This window comes from Polyodon spathula, chromosome 1 (genome assembly GCF_017654505.1).
Source record: "Polyodon spathula isolate WHYD16114869_AA chromosome 1, ASM1765450v1, whole genome shotgun sequence".
Classification (NCBI taxonomy): Eukaryota; Metazoa; Chordata; class Actinopteri; order Acipenseriformes; family Polyodontidae; genus Polyodon; species Polyodon spathula.
In genome coordinates, this window is record NC_054534.1 from 70,583,901 (window position 1) to 70,596,510 (window position 12,610).

General features: G+C 38.5%; 2 long non-coding RNA genes across 4 annotated transcripts in view; one reads left to right on the forward strand and one right to left on the reverse strand.

Annotated features, from left to right (window-relative positions):
- Nucleotides 1–1,348: 1,348 nt before the first annotated feature.
- Nucleotides 1,349–12,610, reverse strand: part of LOC121321896 — a 32,711-nt gene continuing 21,449 nt past the window's right edge. The window contains exons 3-4 of one of the 3 annotated variants that reach the window (XR_005950982.1): nucleotides 1,670–1,895; nucleotides 1,349–1,476 (exon numbers count right to left, since the gene is read on the reverse strand). This is a non-coding gene — a long non-coding RNA (uncharacterized LOC121321896). Of the gene's footprint in view, nucleotides 1,896–12,610 lie in introns of all 3 variants that reach the window. The other 2 variants (XR_005950981.1, XR_005950980.1) reach the window with 2 other exon arrangements.
- Nucleotides 8,415–11,554, forward strand: LOC121321893. Its single transcript, XR_005950979.1, has 3 exons — nucleotides 8,415–8,572; nucleotides 9,383–9,459; nucleotides 10,598–11,554. It is a non-coding gene; the product is annotated as an uncharacterized LOC121321893 (long non-coding RNA).

Sequence of the window (12,610 nt, forward strand, 5' to 3'; positions counted from 1 at the left end):
TACAGAGGAACTAAGAACAATGTAAGATTCCTTAGCTACTGGCAGTAAGACAGAATGCTTCCTACTCTTATGGTAACCATATTGACTTGTCTCACTTGGCATATATGCACCTTCTAGTGGTGGTCTCTCAAAGACTGCACATACAATTGGAACAATGGGAAGAAATGTACTCCCTATAAAGCGCAGGCAGAACTTTATTTGATCTTTATTGTTGCACTTATTTTTAAATCCAGCATTTAAAAAAAAAAAAGAAAATACTGTTAATAGTAAGTGCATAGCAATTAAAGAGAAAAAAGATCAGTCATGGTATCATCTAATAAATAAATATTTTACATTTTTTATGTCACAGCAAAGAACATGAAGGAATGCAAAGAAGCACTAGTTTGATAGTAGGCAAATACATGTTGGAAATTGTGTGTTTTTTTTGTCCCCATTACTTTATTATTGGAAAATGTATTTCAAGTCATTATATTCTCTGGTTCAGTTGTATTTACAGGACAAATATTTAATTTTACATGATACATTTTTTTTTTTTACATTACTTATTTATTCTTCAATCATACTGTCACAGATAGGCTTGGTGGTGATATCAGACCAGAAAGAGACCATCACCAGTACTACAGGTTTGATAAAAGGTTTCAACACAAAACAAACACACAAGGGCCAAAACAAATATACAAACACAGCAATAATGTGCTCGTTTAAAGCCAGCACAAGTAGCAATTGTTGTTGACATCTTTCATTTATGTTCCTCCTCCGAACAAAACCTGCCCTAGGCTGATGGTTCCTGCCTCTTTTGCAGCTGTGCCTGAACTCGATTGCTTGTTAATCGGGTTAAGGCACATTCTAGACGTGAACTGATTTGGCAGGGAAGACAATTAACCCTTCCCTGCCAACCTAAAACAACAGTGTCCAAATACATTTAAATAAAAATAACACAATAAATATAAAATACGCACAGGGGCAAGGTGTATCGCACCACACACACATACACACCCCTTCATCATTACAGTTCTGATAGCTGTTAATCACTATTATTATTAAATGTCTGGAATATTGTAATTATTAACATTGGTGAACATTTCAAATTGTAACATTATTCTCAGCTACTGACAAAGAGGACTGGTACTGGTCTATTAACTTAAGCATGATTTCCATTACATGAGAGTAGATGTTAAAACTTCATACAGATTTGAACTTGGCTCTCACCAAGATAAGTACCAACTAAGACAGTTGAACTTTACAGTAAACTAATGTGATCCATCTGCATCTTCATCCATTTGCATTTCTTTCCATATGATGATGTATATATCCTTCTGCCTGGTGTTGATGGCTGAAGTGTAATGCTGGCTCCAGGGATCAGTTTATTTTTCCTCCCCAGCGTATCAGCACGCACAACAGCAGCGATGCTGGCTCCGGGGACCAACCACAGTGAGGTCTTCCCAGCACATCAGCATGACAACCGTCTGGATTGAGCTAAGCAGTAAACATCAACAGCAGAATGCGATGTAAATTACTAAGAAAGTAATAACTTATATCATCACAAATTGCAACAGCAAGTTCACAGGACAGGAGCAAGGGCTATGTGAGTTGAAATGGGAAGAAAGTGCTTGTTATGTCGAAAAGAGGACAGGGTTTTCCCTTGGTCTTCCCAGTTTTCAAGAGTCACCTTTGCTCAGGGAGGTCGGCGTGGCCACACTTCCAAGGCGTGTTACGAGCTTCACTTCCCTCACGGGGGGAGACTGGAATGCTGGAAACATAAAAAAGAAAGAACCATGCAGAGGGGGTCAGGGGTCTTCCCTGGCTCTCAGAGAGTTGCCTGCAAGGAGTCGAGGCCACATGCCTGGAGTGCAAGGCTGGGAATAAGATTTACTCTCCAGAGGGGAAGACTGCCACTGGTGAAAGAAGATAAGAGTGAGCAGTGAAAAAAGAAAATTAAAGGATAAGAAACAGAATACAGTTTTGAAATAAAAAAAACTAAAAAAAAACTCACTGCCTAGTTGAAAGGACCCCCCTATGGGAGTTAACCTCTGGTGGTTCCAAATGAGTTAAACAACCAGCATATGAACCAGGGAGCCTTCAATAATGTTAATAATATTACACCATAGCAGTGGAGAGAGAGAGAGTGCCAGCAAAGCAGGAAGCAAAGCTGTAAGCAGCAACAGGGTGAAGATTAGCAGTTAGGTGGGGGGGGGGTTGCACAGGAATTCCAGGGGGGGGGTGGGGGGGGGAACTTTACCTAATTAAATGCCAAAACTGAGAAACAAATCTACATAATACTTTTAACATCTTTTGGTCTTACTGTTTATGAAATCCAAATGAGTATACAAATCTAAAACATAACAATTAAATTTTTGTTACCAGTGGCACAATGCAAGGGTACTAATTTAAATGGGAAAGTATTTGGGCCTTAAATATTTTATACTTTGCCCAAAATACTGATTTGTTCCTTTCCTTCAACCTCCTTGTGTAGGTGCTTTGTAAGCTTTTGAATGCCTCTGTTGGAACATAAATGTCTAGTAGGTCCCAGCAATGGTCACTGAAGTCTAGAGGGGCTTTCACACATTCATTTGTAACATATTGTAGTATAACAGCTTTTCAGGAACAGTGTAGAGTTCGAAAAGATCAGACAGGAGACTAGCTTTAGCAAGTTTCTCCTTAAATAACCCAAAGCCCTGCCAACAAAAATGCAACATTGTACAATAATTTCCCGCCCTGTGCCCCTGTGCCTTTTCTTTATCCAGGTGCGTCCCCTAAATCCTTTGAATCCCTTGCCAACGGATCACAGCTGGGGCAACGACACACCAAGGTTAGTCTATGGGGCCTTTCTGTGGCAGGTTCTGTCTCCCATGCTCTGTGCCCGCATAGCTGGAGTCTGGTATTTCTGTAATCAAAGCAGCCTCAATATCCAACTAGATGCACATTATAATATATAGGATTTGGGGTTTTAGGTTTTAACCAATAAACAGCATTAACCCCACCAAATCAACAAGAAAATTGTGTTAATTCTATGAATACCAAAATAATACAGGGGACTATTACTTATTTTCTGTTCACTTAGAAGTACAGAACACACTGTGATTCCCACCTATGCTGTTATTTGATTTGTGCAGTTCTCAGGCTGCCCCAGCATATCAATACTCTGAAAGAGTATTTTGGGGGCAATATTAGATAAGAACCAATCAATTCACTTTTTGGACAGTATAAAAAATAAAAGCCCCCAATAAATATAGACTTTTAGAAATCTACAAAAAGTCAGAAAAATATAAAAAAATAAACACTGAAAAAGGGAATACGCACCAAAATACAGAAGCCCTAATTGAATATTATATGCATAAGATTTCTACAAGTCATATTTATCTAGTATGCTGAGTTTTCTTAAACAGGGTGATCACATAGCAAAAACAGTTATCTAAATCAGGGCTTCTCAAACTTGGTCCTGGGGACCCACTGTGTTTTCATTCCATTGTGTTTTCATTCTAACTGAGCTCTCAATTACTTAACTAGACCCTTAATTGAACGGATAATTTGCTTAATTAGACCTTTTTACTTGTTTTCAGCTCTTAAACAGTTGCAGAGTTCAAGTTATTTATAACATTTTTAAGTAACTTGAACTGCAACTGTTTAAAGCTGGAAGCAAGTAAAGAGGTTTAATGAAGCAAATGATTAGTTCAATTAAGGGTATTGATCGAGAGCTCCGTCGGAACGAAAACCAGCAGACACGGGGAGTCCCCAGGACTGGGTTTGAGAAGCCCTGATCTAAATTAGTAGCTTGTATCCACAAATAATTCTGATGTATTCATTATGGTTAGTGCAGTTTGTTTACTCATTTCCATGCCTGAATAGCCACTGAAATGAAAGGTATACTGTGGCAGGGCAGAGTCCTGTTTGTAAATAATGTTTTGTTTGCCTGTCAAAAACGTGAGTGTGGCTAGAGCCTTTATTGAATAATTGATGATTAATTAGGCTCCAGCCACATGGAATATAAGGGGAGAACATCCTTTGATTGAGCAGTTGATCTGATTGAGATCAGTCGATTGAATGGGATGTTATCAATCAAAAATCAGCCCATATGACTGGGCCAGCTGGTACCCTCTAACCTACTAACCCCTACACCTAAACCTAATGTCTACAACTAACCTAATCTCTACACCTAACACTAATCTCAACCCCTAAACCTAATTAAAAATTAAAGTCATTTTTACTATTATATCAACACTGCTTTTTAGCGTCCTCTAGCAGCTACTACATCCAACGTCCATTAAAGCGCTTGATCTGGACCTACTCCACCTGTTGGGAGGCTAATAGGTACCTACTGGCCCATTCATATGACATGATATTTGCTTAATAATGTCCCATTGAATCGACTGATCTCAATCAGACCGGGTGGTTTGAGAGTGTTGGGAAAGGAGTCAAGTTTTTTTTTTTTCAAGGTTGTCCTTACTGTCTTAAAGATTTGACTACTAGCTTGTAAGATTCCACAGAAAAACCACTATCCCTTTAACATCCTAAAAAGAGATAAGATAAATAAGACACAATTCAACATCTTAGCAAATTGTTAGTTATGATGGTCAACTTGAACGTGTTGTGTTAAACTTTTTTCTTTGAGTAACGTCCACTGTCTAGCCTCTTGTAAAGACCTGTCTACCCAATTGGCATTACCCTGGTGTGCGGCATGTTCTGCTGGTATACTCTGGGTCTCATGAATACTCTTAAAGGCTGAACAAATGCTGTAGTTTACTTTAACATCATTGTGAATCAAGTCTATCCAACAATGCTGCAACTGTACTCTGCGATGGCTGTTTTCAGTGATAATGCACCCATATACTGTGCCAAACAAGTACTAATGGCTTGAGGTGCATGACCCTCAATCCAATTGAGAATATTTGGGATGAACTTACAATGCATTCATCACGATCCTCTGCTCATCTGCACCAATTGTGTAAAACAAATAATGATTGAACGGATTAGTACCCCATCCATATATTGTCAAAATATAGCACAGGGTGGTTGTTCCTGTACAGTTAGTACAAATTACAAAGAGGATTAGCACTAGACTAAATATGTACACATGACCGCTAGTGGCATTCTATAAAGTAGTCATATTTGTAGATAAGATGTCTGGTTGAAGATATGATCAGAATGTAGATGTAATGGTATTTGCAGTTTTATAAAAACATTAGCACCAAAATAAAATGTGTCTGCCGGTATGGTTTTCTGTAACAGGATGTGTCTTCATTGTGTTTCATCAGCAAAACAGACACCAGTGGTAATTTCTGGAAACTGTTTGCATCTTTCATATGTCGGTTTGTATTTCTGTTGTGAAATGGGGGAGTGCAATAGTGACGCACCCATGGGGCAAAAGGTCGATGTTATTCAGTTGTCAAAAATGCGTTGATTGTCTACTTTTACAACAACTCTACTAAGCCAAAATTGTGATGTCATACTATCACAGTATTTTATTTTTTGCATTTTTGGAAATGCATATGTGGCAGAGCAAAGCTCTGCTCTTTAGAAATTGGCAGGGATGGGGTTAACTTCCCCTACCTGCCTGGGTTTATTATGTTCAGGTGGCTGGGGTTGATTAGTTGATTAGGTTGATTAACAATCAATCAGCGCCCAGCCACCTGATATAAAAGGAGGCCTCTGCTTCTCATTTGGGAGAGGGAGCTGAGGAAGCAGGTTGGTGTTTGTTTTGTGGTTTTTTGAATTTTCTAAATCCAGTGAAGGCATTGCCCAGCCTGGAAACTTTATTTTTGTGAGTTTTATTTTTGCTTTATTTGTGTTTGAGTATCTGTTATTTTGCCCTTGTGCACTTTATTTTTGTTTATTTATAATAAAACAGTTATTTTTTTGAACTGCAGTCTGTCTCTGGGCCTCTATCCACTCGCCAGCCTGCCACAGCATATAAAAAGATATTGCCAGCATCTCACTGTGAGAAAAAACCACTTCATCATAGGTCACTTTAACTCAACTTCCCCAGTGACAAAAATTATAAATCACATAGGAGTATGAGAAATCACTATTAAGGGTTTGTCAAAACTCCAGTAGTCATCCTGTGTACAGAAAATACGGCACAATTCTAAAGTTAAAAGCAATAATGCTTTTTTATGTTTAATAGTAGTTCCTGAGTAAAATACCTGTTTTTGTGATTTATTATAAGTTAATACATATGTCATGTTTAGGCTGTATCTTATTTCAAGAGACATCATTTCACAGTTTGCACAGCTCGTCCAAACTACATGAGATGGATGGCACTCAAATCTGTTGTAAACCCAAGTTGTGGTAAAAAGTAAACCAGGTTAAATAAACAATTCATTTTCACTCTAGGACCCTGGAATGCCTACGATATTCATTTCATGGGGGTGGGCTGGGTATGTAAGGATAGGGCAGAGGTAGCAGAAAGCAATTTGTAAGGCAGGACCTGAAGTAGAGAGAAAGCATGCCGATTAGTATGGGACTTGATCACTGGAAGTGTATAGCGGTCACAACTTGAAGGGAGGAATTGCTAGAACAGAGCCTCACTAGATGAGATAAGATAAGAACATGAGCTGCGATAGGATAGAGTGTGGCCGGGGGTCCGCTCTGACTCACAGCAGTGAGAATCCCCCCCTATTAGAAGGAAGGTAGGAGAATGCCTGGACCTGAGGACGGGGAAGTGAGAATCACTTGCCCCCCAAAGGATGGACCCCCGGCTCTCCGTGAAACGCCTGCACTGTGAGACAAAACAAAGAACAAATGCTGACGTATAACATACGCCCCTCCCCTGCTCCCCACTCAGCACCCACTCCCACAGAGCTAGCACAATTTACCGTTCCATTAGAAGATCTGGTCCTGGACCTCCATCAGGTACGTTCAAAATTTTAAAGACTTATCCAGCCCATTGCAAACTCTATTCAACCACTGGCAGCTTGTGACTTTGACGGGTCTCATAACATACTCCAACAACACTGCTGTACTGCAACTCTTCCACTGGTGCCTCACAGACCATGGTCCCCACAGCAACACCCTCATTGAGTGTCAACGGGGAGTAGTAAGTTGCCATGGTGACCAGGCAGCTTCATCAGGCTATGCAAGCCTGTCTCTCAGTACTGCAATCTACTGGCTCCTGCTGCTGTGCTTTTGCAACATGAGAGGGAGTCCAACTCACTGAATTGTGTCATCTAAGTACTGCACTTAACTTATTTATATACATCACTAACTGTTCTAAAACATGTCTTGAAATATTTATTCAAAACTAAAAAGATTGAGCAAATGTTTTTTATACATAGACAAGGATTTTAATCACAATAACCAATTATTTTCTACCAGATACAGAAATCATGTCCTATGATTATCAACGTTTATGTCAAAGCGTCCTCCTATCCCACAATGGACAATACACTCATATACTGCTCCTGATCAAATCAATAGGTTTTGCAGCAGCCTCAGATCTATGCATTCTTCATCTCTGCCCAAAGGCAGCTCCATCTACGGCACCTAAAACCACCTTAATTCTCAAAGACCAATATTCACTGCATTAAGCAGTTTTCTGCTCTCTATAGCAAGCCACTGTACACTACTGACAGCATTCCATTGTTTACTTCATCAGATCTCTACTGTTAATCACTCCTCACTTCAGCAAATCCCGGCTCCCTCTTCAGATCTGCTCACTATTGCAGCATGCAAAAGTTGCTTTAGTTTACTGTATAAATTTGCAATTGCCCGCCTCCAGAGTTTCCAACACTCCAGCTTTCTTCCAATACTCACATGTGTATAAAGTACAACATCAAATGACAACATGAAAACTAGAGCAATGTCATTGTGGGTGTGTGTGTGTGTATATATATATATATATATATATATATATATATATATATATATATATATATATATATATAACTTTAGACGCACCAGTTTCACCAGCTGCTATTCGACTGAATCCTACTCTCGGTAACTTCCTTCAAGCTGCTCAGCAGCCCTCGCTCCTTCAAGAGCTTCCTATTCTACAACCTGGTCAGCTTTCTTCAACTTCCCGCACCCAACTTCTAGTTTCCCCAGGTTTTCCCCCTAATCAGCCTCAGGGGTTTATTTTCTTCTCAATGAGCAACAGGTATTCACATAGTCACACCTGCTAATAGTTCTTAACCTCCTCTATTTGCAATTGCAAATTTATACAGTAAACTAAAGCAACTTTTGCATGCTGCAATAGTGAGCAGATCTGAAGAGGGAGCCGGGATTTGCTGAAGTGAGGAGTGAGTTGGACTCCCTCTCATGTTGCAAAAGCACAGCAGCAGGAGCCAGTAAATTGCAATACTGAGAGACAGGCTTGCATAGCCTGATGAAGCTGCCTGGTCACCATGGCAACTTACTACTCCCCGTTGACACTCAATGAGGGCGTTGCTGTGGGGACCATGGTCTGTGAGGCACCAGTGGAAGAGTTGCAGTACAGCAGTGTTGTTGGAGTATGTTATGAGACCCGTCAAAGTCACAAGCTGCCAGTGGTTGAATAGAGTTTGCAATGGGCTGGATAAGTCTTTAAAATGTTGAATGTACCTGATGGAGGTCCAGGACCAGATCTTCTAATGGAACGGTAAATTGCGCTAGCTCTGTGGGAGTGGGTGCTGAGTGGGGAACAGGGGAGGGGCATCTGATTGCAGGCGAAGAGTAAAGAGAGATTCAGCAGACAAAGCTTCATAGGAAATTAAATAGAGCTAAGGCAAGGCAATCACTAAACGAAGGAATATCGATGTCTTGCCAGCAGAGCTTTGAAAGTTTAGCTTTGAAAGACTAATGCTGGAGCTCCTGCAGCCAAATAGAGAAGCTGAATGATAAGAAGAATCAACGGAGCAGGTAGGAAAATAACTGATGATATCTTGGCAGCACTGTGCAGAGAAGTGACCTGCAGTGAAAGGAGCGAGGGAACGAAGTTTAAACCGCTAGACAGTGGGAGTGCAGGTGATCAGGGCTTAAATAGGGAATTAGAGATTAGAGATCCTCAGCTACACGCCCCCCGAACTGCACTGCGCTATATTTATTTCTTCTAGGTCTTGATTACATTGTATATTGCTAACAAACACTTTAATTTTGAAATCAGAAAATCGAAATGATTATACATTTTAACCCTATAGTCTCTTTCCTTTGTGTTTGTTTGTGTAGTAGGCTGTGCTCAATTTTAAAATAAGTCAATATAATAAATAATCTGCCAGTGTTAAAAAATATTTCCATTAACAAATAATTATTCCGATATAGTCTGTTTCTGGACCTTGGTAATATGTATTGGTGCCTTATGTACTTGATAAAAAACTGCAATATATACAGATTGAAGGTATATTCTTTCATAAGCAAATTGCTTTTTGGCTACACATCCATCAATTATCATTAACTGCTTAATCTTTTACAGGGTTGCGGTGAGCCAGAGCCTAACCCAGCAGACACAGGACTACACCGAGGATGGGGACACCAGCCCACACACACAGGGTAACCTGACCAGCATGTCTGGTCTGTGGGAGGAAACCAGAGCACCCAGAGAAAACCTATACAGACACAGGGAGAACATGCAAACTCCATACAGATAGACCCTTAGGCCAGAATCGAGCCCAGGACCCTGGCGCTGAGAGGCAGCAGCACTAACCACCACGCCACCATGCCACCCATAGCTGCACAATTATTCATATACTGCTTTTCAATGTAACAGTTTTCAATATATTACACTATATTAGCCAAGTCAACAAGTAACAAGCTTTCCAGCTCATCACCATTACAATTGATTGAAGATATTATATTTGAGAAAGCACTATAGTATGGAGTCTCCTAATAACACGCATTTATGAAAAAATATTAGAAAGCACTATTATTATTATTATTATTATTATTGTTGTTGTGACATACAGCAAAACATACTGAAAACACTGCAGTACATTGTCTAAATATGGAGAATTAAAATTAAGTGCAAGACTTAATTATTAGTATATTACAGTCCCTCACCACTAGAGGGCAGCGTTTGCATAAACACAGTCTTTTGTGCGTTGACTAGTCTTGGTTAATGGTACCATGAAGCCACAGTATTGTGTACAGTAGCTGCATAAACAGTGATAAAGTTCAAATAACTTTTCTTTTTGTATTTTCAGAAATATAAATATGTCACCTTGAATGGAACTAGTTGCGCCTCATTTCAAGTGTGTAGCAGTAGTAGTAGTGATAGAAGTGGTCGTAGCAGTAGTACTTTTTTTTTGCCCGTTCTTATTATTACATTGATGTAATACTAATGCTGTATATATTAACATTGTATATCATAATCTTGTATATAATAATGCTGCATATAATAATCTTGTATATTATAATATTGTATATTATAATAGTGTATAATAATGCTGTATACAATAATATTGTATATGGTAATGCTGTATATAATCATCTTGTATATTATAATATTGTATATGATAATGCTGTATATAATCATCTTGTATATTATAACAGTGTGTATAATAATGCTGTATACAATAATTTTGTATATTATAATATTGTATATGATAATGCTGTATACAATAATCTTGTATATTATAATATTGTATATAATAATCTTGTATCTAATGCTGTATATTATTTTCTGTTTCAGGCATCACATCCTGGTGACTGTTTTAAAACTAGTTTTTCAAACAATGGCAGCATTAAAGGCACAGAGGGATGAAGATTGACGTTTGAAATTATTCTTTACAGGAGCTTTCTAAGAATATTTGTGTTTCCTCTGTAAAAATAAAAACAGGATCTTATTGTAGTTTTTATTTTTAGATCCATTACCTCTAGGATTTGAAAATACAGTAGCTCTTAGGTGCTCATGCATTTATTTAACCAGCGTCTTGAAATTAGATGCTTTGTCCAGAACAACAAAAACTGTTTAGTCATCTAATTTGCATAGTGATCATTTGAATATATTAGCTACCATCACCTTTAGGTCAAAATATTAGAAACATAACCATCATTACTGCCTCATATTGCTAGAACAGTCATTGCTTTTGAGACTGTTCTTTTTTCTCTCTCTCTTCTCAGTTGTGCACATATGTATGTATGTATGTATGTATGTATGTATGTATGTATGTATGTATGTATAAAGATCCCTCTAGAGGTCCTATTTTCAATAATCCACTATTGTTTTCTTGTAAAAGAAACAAGAATCCAAAAGAGCATTTAGTCCTAATAACATGCAACCCAGTTTTGACAATCTTTAAAGTCTAATTTCCATGCAACAGCTCAGGCTGTGCTACTTTAAATACATGTACATCGGAGAAACAAAACATCATGGAACATCTATGCAGTATAAGAATTAACACCTCTACATCTCCTGCTGCCAGACATTATAACACAATTTACCACACTGCAGAAGACATCACAATTTGTGGGATAAATCACCGCTATGGGACAAATGCAGCCAGGAAGCATAAACAATGCAAATTCATTTTCAAATGAGGCACTTTAGAACCTCTTGGAATGAACATTCTATTCTGAAGTCATCATGTCTTCATCCTCCAGAACTTTTATTTTGAAAGACAACTTGTTTATAAAAACAGTTTGTTTACAGCTCTGCTTTTTCCATCCAGCTGAAGAAGGATTTCTAGTCCGAAACATCCTGATATAATTGATTTTTCTTTATGATGTTGCACTTTTTCAAATCTATATATCAAATTTTATATATATATATATATCTCCAGACTGTATAGTACAGACTTGCATATTCCAAACATAGCTGGATTTAGCACTGCAGGTTGGTCATATTTTTATACAATACTTAGCAGGCTTGTTAGGCATATAGTATACTGTCCATAGGAAAAGCATCTTTTGAAAAGAGCAAGACATTCATCCACTGTAACATTTGGTCCTGGGCTGTAAAGCAAAGGCACATTTCTACCCATTTATCCAACTCTTGCCTAATAGCAGCTAATTTGTCTTTCACAACGGTTGGCTCTGGTATCACAATTATTAAAGCAAATTACTCTAGTGACATTGTGGCTGGAAATATAAACCTACCAGTGTCTATATTCCACAAACTAGCAGTTGGCTCAGGAACCATTTTGACAACATTGTAATTTGAAAGCCTATGTTGATTCATACGTGGAGATGCTGCTCATGCTATAAAAGTGAAAGCATTAAAAAAAAAAAAATCATGCCCACAAAGTTATAAAGATAAACACCTTTAGCCATACTGACATGAGACATCGTGTCTGTATTTAAAGGTCTCAAAGTTCTTATTTTCTGTTCATAAGTTTGTGACCACGACCTTGGATGTGTCATAAAATATTATGGGGGGAAAGAGAGAGTAAGATTTAAGGTCAATGGAAACCAGTCTGGTCAAATAGACCCGAAACATAATAGAGGGATTAACAGCATTGTGGTAGAGCTATACCTGTAAATAGTGTAGTGTTTTGTGGTGTTTTGGTGGTGGTTGGCTGGGATGGGGTTAATTCCTATCCCTGTCAAAAACATGTGAGAATGTGGCTGCTCCTTAATTGAATGATGAAGTGCTAATTGAGAGCAGCCACGTCATATAAATGGAGAGTCCAGCGCTACATCTGGGAAGAGGAGTGTGGCGAGTGTGCATTGTGTTTCTTATTGTGGTTTTGCACATTTTTTGTTT